This window comes from Acomys russatus, chromosome 7 (genome assembly GCF_903995435.1).
Source record: "Acomys russatus chromosome 7, mAcoRus1.1, whole genome shotgun sequence".
Lineage (NCBI taxonomy): Eukaryota > Metazoa > Chordata > Mammalia > Rodentia > Muridae > Acomys > Acomys russatus.
In genome coordinates, this window is record NC_067143.1 from 40,750,127 (window position 1) to 40,764,289 (window position 14,163).

Sequence of the window (14,163 nt, forward strand, 5' to 3'; positions counted from 1 at the left end):
TCTTCTGCCAACAGACCTGGGCAGCAGAGAAGGGTGATGTTGGTAGGGGAAGGGAACATTAAGGCAACAGACTTCCTGACCTCACTGCATGGGGGCTGCCCATCTTCAACCTCTGCATCTGGGAGCAGGGGCAGGGATGGGGGAAGGCAGGGGGTCTTCCCCTGCCACAGTCCTGGCTCAGAGAGAGGCCTGGGGATTCTAAAAATGACAGGGAATGATCAGAGAAAAACCGTTAAGAACTATATAAATATGTATCTTAAAATAGGCCTAAGAAATTAATTGTAGAGAACCTCTGATAAACAGGGCAAGAAGGGGAGGAGGTGATGCCTGTCCTGGAGACAGGTAGGAATGATGAAGTGTTGGCTCAGTTTCTTAACAATTAGACTTTATTATACAGCCCAACTATCTTATACACAAGGGAAAAAGGGTTAAAGGGAAACAAGAATAAATCTTCCAGGTATCAGCTCCATGGGACAGATCCCTTGGTGTCTCTGGGTCTGCTCCTGATCCGTTCTGCATCCTCGTGGTCTGAACCTGCCGCCTTCTCCTGTCTGAGCCTCTCTGCCTGTCTGTCTATTCTCTTCTCTTCTCTTCTCTTCTCTTCTCTTCTCTTCTCTTCTCTTCTCTTCTCCTCTCCTCTCTTCTTCTCTCCTCTCCTTTCTTCTTCTTCTCCTTCTTCTTCTTCTCTTTCTCTCTCTCTCTCTCTCTCTCTCTCTCTCTCTCTCTCTCTCTCTCTCTCTCTCTCTCTGCAATCACCAGTCTCTCCTCCCTCCCACCCAGGATCCCTCCTCCCATTTACACAACACAATATATAGCCTGGCTGGAGTCCCCGGCAACCATCTCAGTGGGGGCATGTGTGGTGTTTCCAAGGGGCAAAGCCTGGGGCAAAGCCCATGCAGACTGCTTTCCCCTGGGACAGAGCCTGCAATCCTTCCACAATGAAGGATAGAGGGTAAGGGAGAGTGACTCTTCTCCAGTGACATACTGCTGGAGCAGGCCGTGCACACTGCTTGTTCCCCCAGTGTCATGTTTCTGAAGGGCAGGCTTCACAAGGTGGTGGTCAGTTTGTTTCTGAGAAGTCTGCTCTTTTAGGGAAGGACAGGTGTCAGTGGTCTGGAGGAGGCAGGGCCAGTGGGGGACTTGGGGGGGAAGGGCTAGGCAGTCTGGCCAGTCCTTGCCCCTTGGCCCTGGCTGCTTTCTCTGTCCCCAGGCCTCAGGTGAGATTCCTCGATGGGCCCCGAGAGTGAGCAAGGCGTGTGCCAATGTTAAACAAAAGTTAAGTAGATGAGTAGAAAAATATCAGAATGTATAGCTATGTCAGCTCACCCTTCTCGCTGCTGAGGAGAAGCCTGTTGGGGGATAGCCCAACATCAGCCACCCGGGGAGCCTTTCACTTTTTTCAAAGGTGATTCTTTCCCTATGCTAGGAACTCCTATGTTCTGTGAATAGAATGGAAATAAAGAAGGTCCCTGCCTTAAGAGACTGCTAAATCCAGATTCGGTGACTTTCTAAGCTTCCCTAGTAATCTTTCTCCACTCTTCTTCCTCAGACCAACTTAGAAAAGCTTGTCATCCCTATCCTCTCACCAGCAAACTATGGTACACTGTGCATATTTATATAAGTAGAAAAATGTAACAAGTATAAAGTAGCATTACTCAAGTTAAAAGAGGTGAGGGGGAAATGCGGCAGTTTAACTAGAGGCAGTTTAACTTGTATTTTGGATCAGGATTCTCTTACGTGATCATATTACAGTATTCTCCATCTTAAATGTGAAACACATGGGCTAATAAAGATTGCACAAATTTAAAATCTCATAAAAGAAACTGCATTGTATTTTGTTAAATTCAAGTCTGAAAAATATTTGATGCTGCCTTGAAAAACCAATGACTTTCTAAAGCATTGCTTTTCAAAAAATGTTCTTCTTACTCGGGTTAGTTATTTTTCTTTCTATCCATCTATCATCTATATATCTATCTACCTATATCTGCATATATATATGTATGTATATACAGAAAGAGACACAAATATTTAGATATAGACATAATTTCTATATATCAAAAGAGAGAGAGAGAGATGCAAAGACTTGAATCAGATGTCTTCCTTTGAGTAAATGCTGTGATGGGTATGGAGGTGATTTATAGCTCTATTTGAACTATTTGCTTTACTGATGGTCTTTTCTCTTTCAATCCTGCATGGTAAACTACTGTCACAGAAAACAAATGACTTAGGCCCTGTGTATTGTGTCAGTGTGTGGCTTATCTGGAATCCTTCATGTTCTTCCATTGCGCACATCTAGCAATGTCCTTTCAAGGTCAGAGAAAGGATGAGCACTCACTACTCCGAAAATTATGAACAATCCAGATAAGGAGTTTATTATTGTTGTTGTTTCCTTTGGAGGTGCTGGGATAAAAATGCAAATTCTTTCTCTTCTTCCCTGCCTTCTCATTGAAAAGACTGTGAGAACTCAGCAGTCTGCTGCGAAGAGGACTGTTGGGGGATGGTCTGATGTATTTTGATGCTAATTACTGCTTGCTGTGTGTGTGACTGACCTTTTGCTTAATAAAAAGCCATCCCATCTGGTCAGGGCAAAGAGAGAGAGGAATTCTGGAAAGAAGGATCTCCACCTGGAGAAAGCAGAGACCTAAAGTAAAGAGAGGAAGGCCACCATGGGTTAGTTGGAGAAGCACATGGCCGGCAGCGTGGATGGAGGATCCAGGTGAAGAACATCAGCAAGTATTTGGGATTATGGATGGGAGGTAGCTTGATAGAAGTTATTGGAAGCAGATGGCATGGGATTGAGACAAGGATCCCATGCCTGCCACACTATGGGAGGTAGTTTAGAGGATATCTGCCTTGCCCCAGGTTAACTAAGGCTATTTTAAAATATAACAAATGTCTGTGTCTTAATTGATCGCTAGCCGGGCCTACGGGTAATAGAGATAATTTTTAAAAGCAATAAGTGGTGCCTATTTTATTTTATTGCAACAACCTAAGCTGTAACAGTTCATGTTACCAAAATATCGCTAAATATAAATTCAAATCTTAGAGGATAAATCCTTTTATTGATGAAGACCAAGGCCAAGACCAGTGAATGACACTGAATAACCCTCATATGGACCTGGCTCATTACATTCCATTATGTAATTAAAGGCTGTGAATAAAAGTCATACCAAACACTCCTAGTGATTTTACAACTTCCGAATGTTATATTATGAATGTGCTTCCTTTAAAATGGCTTGTAAGGCTCTCTGCCCCTCCCTGTTCCAGAGACAGCCGCATCTTTTCGTGCAGTGCCAGCCTCGTCCCTTGACACGATGGTGAAGGTCGGAGTAAACGGATTTGGCCGTATTGGGCGCCTTCACGTCTGGCAAAGTGGAGATTGTTGCCATCAATGACCCCTTCATTGACCTCAGCTACATGGTCTACATGTTCCAGTATGACTCTACCCACGGCAAGTTCTGCGGCACGGTCAAGGCTGAGAACGGAAAGCTTGTCATCAACGGGAAGGCCATCACCATCTTCCAGGAGCAAGATCCTGCTAACATCAAATGGGCTGATGCTGGTGCCGAGTATGTTGTGGAGTCCACCGGTGTCTTCACTACCATGGAGAGGGCCGAGGCCCACTTGAAGGGTGGAGCCAAAAGGGTCATGATCTCCTCCCCTTCTGCCGATGCCCCCATGTTTGTGATGGGCGTGAACCAGGAGAAGTATGACAACTCACTCAAAATTGTCAGCAATGCTTCCTGCACCACCAACTGCTTAGCGCCCCTGGCCAAGGTCATCCATGACAACTTTGGCATTGTGGAAGGACTCATGACCACGGTCCATGCCATCACTGCCACCCAGAAGACTGTGGATGGCCCCTCTGGAAAGCTGTGACGTGATGGCCGTGGGGCTGCCCAGAACATCATCCCTGCATCCACTGGTGCTGCCAAGGCTGTGGGCAAGGTCATCCCAGAGCTCAACGGGAAGCTCACTGGCATGGCCTTCCGTGTTCCCACGTCCAACGTGTCCGTCGTGGATCTGACATGCCGACTGGAGAAACCCGCCAAGTATGAAGACATCAAAAAGGTGGTAAAGCAGGTATCCGAGGGCCCACTGAAGGGTATCCTGGGCTACACTGAGGACCAGGTTGTCTCCTGCGACTTCAACAGTGATTCTCACTCTTCCACCTTTGATGCTGGGGCTGGCATTGCCCTCAATGACAACTTTGTAAAGCTCATTTCCTGGTATGACAATGAATTTGGCTACAGCAACAGGGTGGTGGACCTCATGGCCTACATGGCCTCCAAGGAGTAAGAAGCCCTGGACCCCACGCCCCACCCCAGCAAGGACATGAGAGCGAGAGAGAGGCCCTCGGCTGCTGAGGAGTCCCTGTTCCAACTCTGCCCCTGACACTGAGTATCTCCCCTCACAGTCTCCATCCTAGACCCCAGAATAATGGGAGGGGCCTAAGGAGCCCTACTCTCTTGAATACCATCAATAAAGTTCACTGCACCTACAAAAATAAAATAAAATAAAATGGCTTGTAATCCCAGACTGTAGGGTCCATGTCCCATGTTTATTTTGGGTGTTTGAGTGGCTGTAGTGAGTGGGAAAGTTCAGATAGCTATGGTGAAGGGGAAGTTCTGGCACACTAAAGCACTGAGACCTTCTTGTGGCCTCAAGTGAGGCTAGGCTAGGGATCTCAACAGTGTGGGAAAGTAAAACCCACAGTCAAATTGCTTGCTCTAATTTTGGCTTCATGGGATAATATTCACTGATTGCCATGATCTTAAATGACTGTGCCCTTTTGAAAGTCACATGTTGAAAATCAATCACAGATGTGAGGGTATTGGGAAAGGAAGCATTTGGGGGGAGCTGGTCTGGTCATAAAAGAACGTGACATTATAGTGAAGCCAAAATGACCCAATTTGCCTGTTTTCAGCTTCCACAACTAGAAGGATCATCTTTAATTAAAAAATAAGATGCCAGGCAACAGATATTAGATGGAGAAGTTTATTAAATGAGCATGGGGAGAGACAGAAGAGGAGAGGGGTACCCCAGAAAGAGACAGAGACAGAGGAAGAGAGAAAGAAAGGTAGGAAGAAGAAAGGTAAGAGAAAGAGCTACAAGGATAGTCTGTATAAAATATAGCCCTTGGTAGGGCTACGCCCCCTGGGAGGTAGGCAAAGACATCACACGGAGGCTGTCTGAATCAGAACCCTAACATCATCTACAAACAAGAAAATTTGCCCTCAGCAGATATTGAATTTGCCCACAACTTGAATGTAGACTTCCCAGATTCTAGAATTATGAGAATAAAATTTTAAACAATTCGTTTGTGTTATTTTGTTATAGAAACCAAGGGAACTAAAGTATTGATAAAATGACAAAAAAAAAAACAAAAAAAAAAAAAAAAAAAAAAAACAAAAAAAAACCAAAGAGGAATGACCACTTCACAGAGCTAGTAAACAACAAGTAAGCAAAACAGAAAGACATATAAATGTTATTAGTAATAACTCCAGTTCCAGGGGATCTGACATTCTTCTCTGACCTCCTTGAACATCAGGCATGCACATAATGTACATCTACACTTGTAGGCAAAATACCGATTCAGTATAGAAAATAGGTGGCTTTTATTTTTCCAATGGTCTTTGATAAGTACCATCATAATTTTGACATCTGTTTTCTTATAAATAAAATGTAATTAAAAGTGTAAAGTAATTAACCAAGAACTCAGTACTCAGTGAACTCTTTTCTGCCTTTTGGATGCTTAGTAAAGGACAACTAGTTTGCCTGTAACAGTTAGCAATGTTTCACAAGGAAGTATATTTTCTATGGAAGGTAGTGCCTGGATGCAGAGAGACAAAAAGACAGATGTAAAATATATTGACTACCCCAGCCAAAAGAAGATCTACTTTGCCAGCCAGCACCAAAGCAAGCAATAGGCAGTTGACCAAGGAAAATCTGAAATTCTAGTTCTGTTGCAGTCTAGAATTTCTGGCTATAACTGGACTAGAATCTTTTACTCAAGACAGATTTTCACATAGAGAATCAAATTCAGTTTTAAAATAAGTCATGAAATTATCAGCTATGAAGTATTAATTGGAAAGATGAAAATTACCTTCCCCAAATCAGAGTCATGTAAATACACACCTGCATGTATATGCTAGTACACACATATTTTAGCTGGGACAGACCACAGAAACCTGACTTTTTCTCTTGGACTTTCTCACTCTCATAGAGGCCCTCCCCAGGGAAATTTCAGTCACTCCCAGAAAGATAAATAAATAATTCGCTGAAAGGAGTACAGACCAAATAAATTCCCAACAAAAGAAAAAATATCACTTTTTGCATATAAATGGGCCTGTCCAAGTTTTATTTTATTGGTATCAATTCAATTTTTAAAAGAAAAATGTATTAAAAGCAAATAATGGGAAATGACAATAAACAGATTTTTCTTTTTTAAGACTAGAAAGTCCCCTGGAGAGTATTAAAGAGTTTTAGCACTTGCAAAGAGCTTCCCTCTGCACAGGCAGCTGGGTGGCTGCTCTCCTCCCCACACAGAAGAGTGTGATTGAGGTATCAGGACCAGCTGCCAAGAGGAAGCTGTGGGTGGTGTTTTTGCTGGGTAATTCTTCTTGGGAAAGTGATGCCTCAAGTCTTCAGGTTACTGAATGTCACATGATAGGTTATTTTCCAGGGCTCACTCTGAGGACTTTGAAGCCAAGAGTGTCTCTCTGTCCCATCTACTGATTCCCCCATGATATCCCCTATGTGTTGGACCTTAAAAGCTTGCCCTTGAGGGAAAATACACAAGGACACCACCAGAACACATACCAAATATTTCCTGCTGAAGAATTAGTGCCAGGAGCACCCTCTGGAAATCTAGAAGAGACCTCGAGGACAAGTCATGAAATCCTCTTGTTTTAGCCCAGCCTTCTTTGCTGCTTCAACTAAAATCCGCTATCTCACTTCAGAGCATTCACTTTGATAGACAACACTAATAGTCTGCAAAGGCTGAAAATAAGCATGGAGTCTTCCCAGCCCATGAAATCTACATGTGAACATGGTAGAGTCTTCAGGAAAATCTAAAACAGTAAAACTACCTGAGACGGGAACAGAGATCTAAAGTCTGAAAGCAATAGACCCCAGAGGTGTCTTAGAAGAAATGATGCTGTTGTGGTGGACTCTGTAACACCTTGGCCCTCCCTGAGGCACCAGCCACACTTGCCACTGGATCCAGCTCCCCACTCTACTGTACACCTTACTTATCCCCCACCTCCTTTTTCCTTGCTTTCTCCTCTTCCTACCGTGGCCCCATATTAGGATATCTCTTGCCCTTAGCTGCATCAGACCTCACCTTCTTCGTGTCCATCAGGGCCTCCAACAAGGAGACCGATGATCATCCAGAGTTCGGATCTGCAGCCCTGTAGTCTAAGGGGAGGCACATAAAAATTTGTCCTTTTATTTGAACAAGACACTTAGTAATTCCCTGTGCAGGAAGAGAAGTTTAAGATGTAAAATCGCACCGTGAAAGTGTTTGCTCATTTAAGCTGAGCACAACAAAGCAGATCTTGAATAAGACGAATGACTGGCCAAAAGGAGCCTGAGAATTTGTTCTTCGCTGTTCCTTATGTCTCTTCTTAGCACGCACAGAAAAGCAGCCAAGTTGTTTCAAACTGCCAGCAAGCTTGTGTTGACATCATGTTCTTCTGACTTTCTCTGGCTCTTTGCTTTCTCTCTTAATTCCTGACTCATTTTATGCCATAAGAATTTCTGCAGCCACAAAGACTAAAAATGATTAGAAGACACAAATTCACAAAGAAACAAAACAAAACAAAACAAAACAAAACAAAACAAAAAAAAAAACCCAAGACAAACAAATGAACAAAAAAAAAAAAAAAAAAAAAAAAAAAAAAAAAAAATCCCTGCCTTTCCCTTTTCCCAGATGTTGTCTCTGCTCAGCCTTGCTTGTGACTGCATACATGACTCAGTGTTTGCTCATCTACTCTTGTTGAGACGTGTAGGGTCTTCCTCTGAAAACTTTCTCAACTCTGGTTTTTCCCACAAGTCCACAAAGTCCCTCTGGACCATGGGGCAGTAAGTTCTAACCTGAAAAATACTATCTCAGGGCTTGCAGATATTAGAACTAGGCCTAGCAGTGAAACTTCCTTACTGAACAGATCTTGATTTTTCCAGTCCTTTCTAGACTCTTCCAGTGGTAGATCATACAGGCACTACTATGTCACCCAGGCGTTCACTCAAACACTGATTTTTTTTTTCCTGCTACTTTATTTTGTCTTATTTTTTTGTTGACATATAATTGTGCATATTTTGAGACATTTGAAATTTTGTATACACATAAACCATGTGATGATCAAAGCTCTGGGGTTATCATATCTGTCACTTTGAACATCTGTTGCTCAATTGCATTCATGATGATCTTCTACTCCTCTGGGTCCTCCTCCCGGATTGGCATTCTCTAGACTCTCTTGGAAATTTTTCATTTATTCTTGAGGGCTAAGAATAGAGACTTGACTTAGGTACCATTTAATTCTGAAAAAATGTTTTTGTGCACATCTGTAGCTTCCAGCATGTTTTTGTGCACATCTGTAGCTTCTAGCATGTAAATTATTACTTATCACTTTGTGGTTTTATTGAAATATATTAGCTTATTCTATTAACAAACATTATTTCCTGTAACTAATTTTCCTTGTGCTTAAAAAATTAATGTGATTATGGTTACTTCCTCTTACTATTCAAATAGTAAGTCCTAGATGGACGGAAAAATGTGCATGTACACATAAAATGTGCTCTTGTGTCTGTGTGTTCGTGCTTGTAAAATAAATGTTAATCTTTATGAATAATATATGGTGAATTGTTGATAAATATTTGTTGAACTAATGTATTAAGGAAAACAAAAGAAAAATAAAGGAAAGAAGAAAGAGAGGAAGAGAGAGGAGGAATGTAAGAAGAGGGAATATCAAATAAACAGAAGCATGTGTAAAGAGAAGAGCAAGACAGCCCATAATTTTAGCAATGCATTTTTTTAATCTTGAAGGTTATTGGTGCTCTGCCTTTGATTCTCCCTATAGCTATCTGAAATTGCTTTCACAGCTATTTACAAAGCAGGAAAATGACACTCAGAAAGGCAAAGCGCCCTGCTCAAAGTCAAGCAAGCACTTTGGAAGTGGAAGAACTAGTTCTTACTTTATGTTTGTATCCTTAGACAGTTTCACACACATCTATAACGAATTTTATTCCTTCTCACATCATCTCCTCCTCTCATCCCACTCCCTTCGCACTGAAAAGCTTCTTTTCTCCAAGGTTTTGCCCCACTTTTATATCTTTTCACCCAGAATTAACAAATTAGGTGTTGAGGGTTTTTTTGTTTGTCTAAATCCATAAACTAGATATTTATCCTATCCTGGACAGCATCAGAAAGCTAAAAGCAGTTGAGACTTTCCCCCTTGAGATATGGATGCTCTCAGTACACTGTACTAAGTCATTGTTAACTTAATAGAGGAAGATGAACAAGAGGAAGAAAATGTAGACAAAGGTCAGCAGCCAAGACCAGCGCCTAGATCCAGTTTCTTCTTCCTCCCACAATTGAGCCCCTCAAAAAGCCTTGTACTTGGTCTATCTCCTTGCAGTATAGCTCCTTGTTGTGCATTCCTCATAAATGCAAATTGTTTAGGATGAACACATGTTGAATCACTTGAATCTTGAAAAGTATTCACAACGCTTTCCTGCGTTAAAGGGATTTTTAAGACATGTACTTTTTTATTCAATCATTAGTTGTGTCTCTTTCTCCTGTCTCTACTCTTTGGGCGTATTTAACAACTCTAGAACTCTGAAACACTAGAACATTCTTCACCCAGCCCTTCCAGTATGGCTCATTCTTTGATTCATTCAATAATAATAATTATTAATATATAATTATATTATATCTTTAATTATATTACATGTACTACAATTATAATATAATTGTATAAATATATAAGATATTATATAATTATATTATTATTATTAAACTACAGGTTTAGCTCAGCTGTCTTTCTTTCAAGTTTCACACTCATGGATTTCTCTTGCTCTATTTCTCGACTATAAAGTACATCAAACAAGACAGACTTGGTCTATTGTACATGTCAACAATACACTGGTATTAGTGTTAATCAGCTAATAAATAAGTATTACTAAATTTTGGGGAATTTTGCCCTTTTCTGATAAATAAACTATTATTTAAAATTAAGAGTTTACAATGAAATAAACTATTTATAAATATAAAAAGTCAAAACTCATCAACTGCTACTTTGAAAGTATTTTTCTCTACACTATTATCTACTCATTCTAACTATCTGCCTTTCATTCTCTTACTTTCTGTCTCTGTGTTGTTGTTGTTGTTGTTGTTGGTGGTGGTGGTGGTGATGGTGGTGGTGGTGATGGTGGTGGTGGTGGTTTTAGGTGGGTTCTTTCTGCCTAATTCAGTTTGGTCTCATACTTATGACTTCAAGTGATCCTGTTATTTCAGTCTACTAAGTAGCTGGGCCTAGAAATGTATGGCACCATGCATGGCTACATCTATTGAATAGATTTTATTCTCTTTATGTTATTTTCTTTAACTATATTTCTTTGGCAGAAATACTATTTATTAGTGTTACCAACCACATGCCTTCTGAACTCTATGCTTGCTGTTGTTTTATTACATTGGTGTCTATAAATCAACCACTGTAGCTATATTTACACTACAGAAATGGGAAAACACTAGTTCCTACACATTTGTTTAAGTTACTGTATAGACTGCCCTAGTTTGTTTTCCATTGCTGAGATAAAACACTCTTACCTACTTAAGTAGGAATGGATTTATTTGGTTTACACTTCCAAGTCATAGTCTATTGCTGAGGGCAGTCATAGCAGGAATCTGGAGGAAAGAACTGATTCGGAGGCCATGTAGACGTGTTCTTTATTGTTTAGCTCCTCCCAGCTTGCTTGTGTTTCTTTCTTATAGCACCCAGAACTACCTGCCCAGTAGTGCACTGCCCACAGTAAGCTGGGTCCTGCCACATCAACCATTAACCAAGAAAATTCCCCCAGGTACAGGCCTACAGGCCAAGCTAATCAAACACTTTCTCAACTGGGCCCCCTTTTCCTAGATGGCTCTACCCTATGTAATGAGGAGAAAAACTAACAAGCACATAGACTTAAGAAAGCAAAGATTAATGGGTTAACAACACATATTAAACTGGAAGTTGTCTAAGTCAATGGTATTTACATAAAAATGTGGTAAATATTGCTGGTATGGAAAACCCCTGATTCAGAAAAGAAGTAGCTTAACGTTATTGACAACGGAAGTTGCACCTATGACCTCAACTTACTTTTATCTTACTCATTGATTTTAAAAACGTATACAGACTGAACAGGTTATATTTATCTATTTGGGAATATAGATATATGTGTATCAACAATTAATGAAAAAGAAGAGGCCGTGAATTTGAAAAAGTGTAAGGATGAGTACATATGAGGGTTTGGAGGGAAGAGAGAGAAGGGAGAAATGAAGTAATTATATTATAGTCAAAAAAAAAATAAAAGAGATAATTTTGTAATGGTCAAGCAATGATAATGTGGAGCTACATTTATTTATTACGTACAACCATAGGCTGGATGTGTAACAATCTAGCAAACAACAAAAGGATTCTGCTGAAACAATCATTTGAACTTGCAATAAAGAATAAACTATGTTCTATACATTCTTTACATTAGCATATTTCCCTTTTATAGTGTGTGTGTGTGTGTGTGTGTGTGTGTGTGTGTGTGTGTGTGCACGCGCGCGCGTGCGCTCACGTGCACGCGTCAGGGGTGTGGTATATGCATGTATTCATATGATATGAGTTGTATGCATACATGTGTATAATCCAGAGGATGACATTGGGTGTCTTCATTCATCATTACTTACCTTATTTTTTGGGACAGAATCTCTCACTAAACTTCTAGGTCATCAATTCAGCTAAGCTTGCTAGCCACTGGACTCTGGGAATCCATGTGCTACCACCGTACTCTACCCAGAGTGCTGTGATGACAGATACAGAAATGCACTTTCACCTGGCTTCTTACATGAGTGCCAAGCATCTGAACTCAAATCCTTCCTCATGCTTGTATTTTCCCATCAATATATATTTGTACTCATTCATTTTAATAACTGCCATTAAAGACTAGCAAACCCAGCACTCTCTATATTAACTGCACTTCTAGAACTTGCCATAACACCTAACACACACAAGATGCTCTATAAATTAACACACAATGAGCAAAAAGTTAGGTGTTTGTCTACCTAATGGACTTGGACCAGAGAACAGAGCCATATAGAAAGAAAATAGGAGCCAATGGAGAAGTACTAATTTGGACGAGCTGAGAAAATCAGAGGAATCAAAGGTGGGCAACAGAGATTCCTATAATGCTCAGTAGAAGTGAGGGAATGAGTGGAGGGAATCGAACTAGCTCTGATGAAGAAGAGATAATTGAGTACCTCGCACTGTTATTCTACTGAAGTTAATGGACTTATATTGTACTGGAGATCTTAATTTATTCTCACTTTATAGATTAAGAAGTTGCTTTAGCAAAGTTAGTTTTTTGGTTTTTTGTTGTTGTTGTTGTTGTTGTTTTTTTTAATTGCCAGGATTCAATCAGCCTGTAGAAGGAAAATGCTAATGTTTTTAAAATTCAAACCCTGATCTCTTAAATACTCCACCATCATCAAAGTGAAAACAAGGCTCGAGTAGTTTTTTTGTATAAAGCTGTGCTAGCCACACTGAGCTTTAGAAGTCTGGAAGAGGCCCCGTGTCAGATGTACTGATAAAAATATCTCTGTCTTTATTCTCTTATAAAATACCTTAGAAATTCGTTAGCCTTCTAGAGTTTCAAAGCCACAGAGTTTGGAGGCTGGTCTAGCAGCAGTATTAGCCTGCGGAATTTAAGAAAAGCTGTTGAGTTACTTACTCACGCTTTTAGTACCAGCACTCAGGAGGCTGAGGCAGGCAGATCTCTGTGAGTTTGAAGCCAGCCTGGTCTACAGAGTGACTCCAGAATAGGCAGAGGTACACAGAGAAACCCTGTTTCAGACAAAAAAATCAAAAACAAAAAACAAACATACAAAAAACTGCAATAGTATCCTGTGGCATATCAAAATCACCCAGAGACTTCATAAGCTGTTAGACACTAGTGACTTGAAAATAATTCCTATACATGGTCAAGGTGAGAACTTATAGCAGATGCACCTCTCTAATGGCTTTCTTATCAGATGAACACAATGGCTGTCATCTAAATAATGAGGCAAATTTTAATCAATCCCTTTTTCTGGAGTAGATTTTTGGCCTTTCCTTTTATGTATGCAGTTCTGGATTCTCAGACCTACTAATACACCCACTAGCTCTTAAGATTTCACATGTCACATATCCCTGGCCTAACACAGCATGCTCTTCCTTGCCACAAAACCATTCCTTCTGCTTCTTAAAACACATATTTGTTTTCATTTTTTTAATGCAAGCCTTGTCTTTCTGTTCAGGTGACATCACATCCTCCATCAGTATCAAATTATACCACAGATCTTTGTAAACAAACTGTACCAGGGAAAGAAAGAAAGAAAGAAAAAACAGAATTAAAGGGAGGGAGCATGGTTCTGGTTGTTCAAGTCAGGTGTTCTCCTACATTACAAATGCCACTGAAGCAAAGTTTCCTTTAACTAAATCCTCTGCTGTGCAGTAACAACCCACAACCCACAAAAAAAAAAAAAAAAAAAAAAAAAAGACTGTGTTTCCTCCCACATGCACTGCTTTTCTCAGGCAGCAGATTGTATTCTGGTTGACTGCTGGGCAACAATACTTGGCTCATGCTGGTGAGCTTTCAAAACACATCCTGGAGGAGGATGGGGAACAGAGAGAAATTGATGCATTTGGTTTTCTTTCAGTAAGCTATTCCTGGGGTCCCGATTTACATGTGGACTTCTGTTACCACTCTTATGTGATTTCTTTAAGGATGTACCTTGTCTCTGGGTGACCTAACAGCTCTACAGAACAGTAGTAGAAAGTTATGTGATCCACAGACTGCCTGCATCTTCTGCCTTAGCAACTTTCTTTCTGTCCTCCCCAGCTGTTGGTCCTGATGCCAGTAACTCTAACTGGGCAT

The 14,163-nt window shown here is 40.7% G+C and overlaps 1 pseudogene; it reads left to right on the plus strand.

Moving 5' to 3' along the window:
* The first annotated feature begins 3,299 nt into the window (after window positions 1-3,299).
* LOC127191669 (glyceraldehyde-3-phosphate dehydrogenase-like) lies at window positions 3,300-4,299 on the plus strand (annotated as a pseudogene).
* Window positions 4,300-14,163: the final 9,864 nt, after the last annotated feature.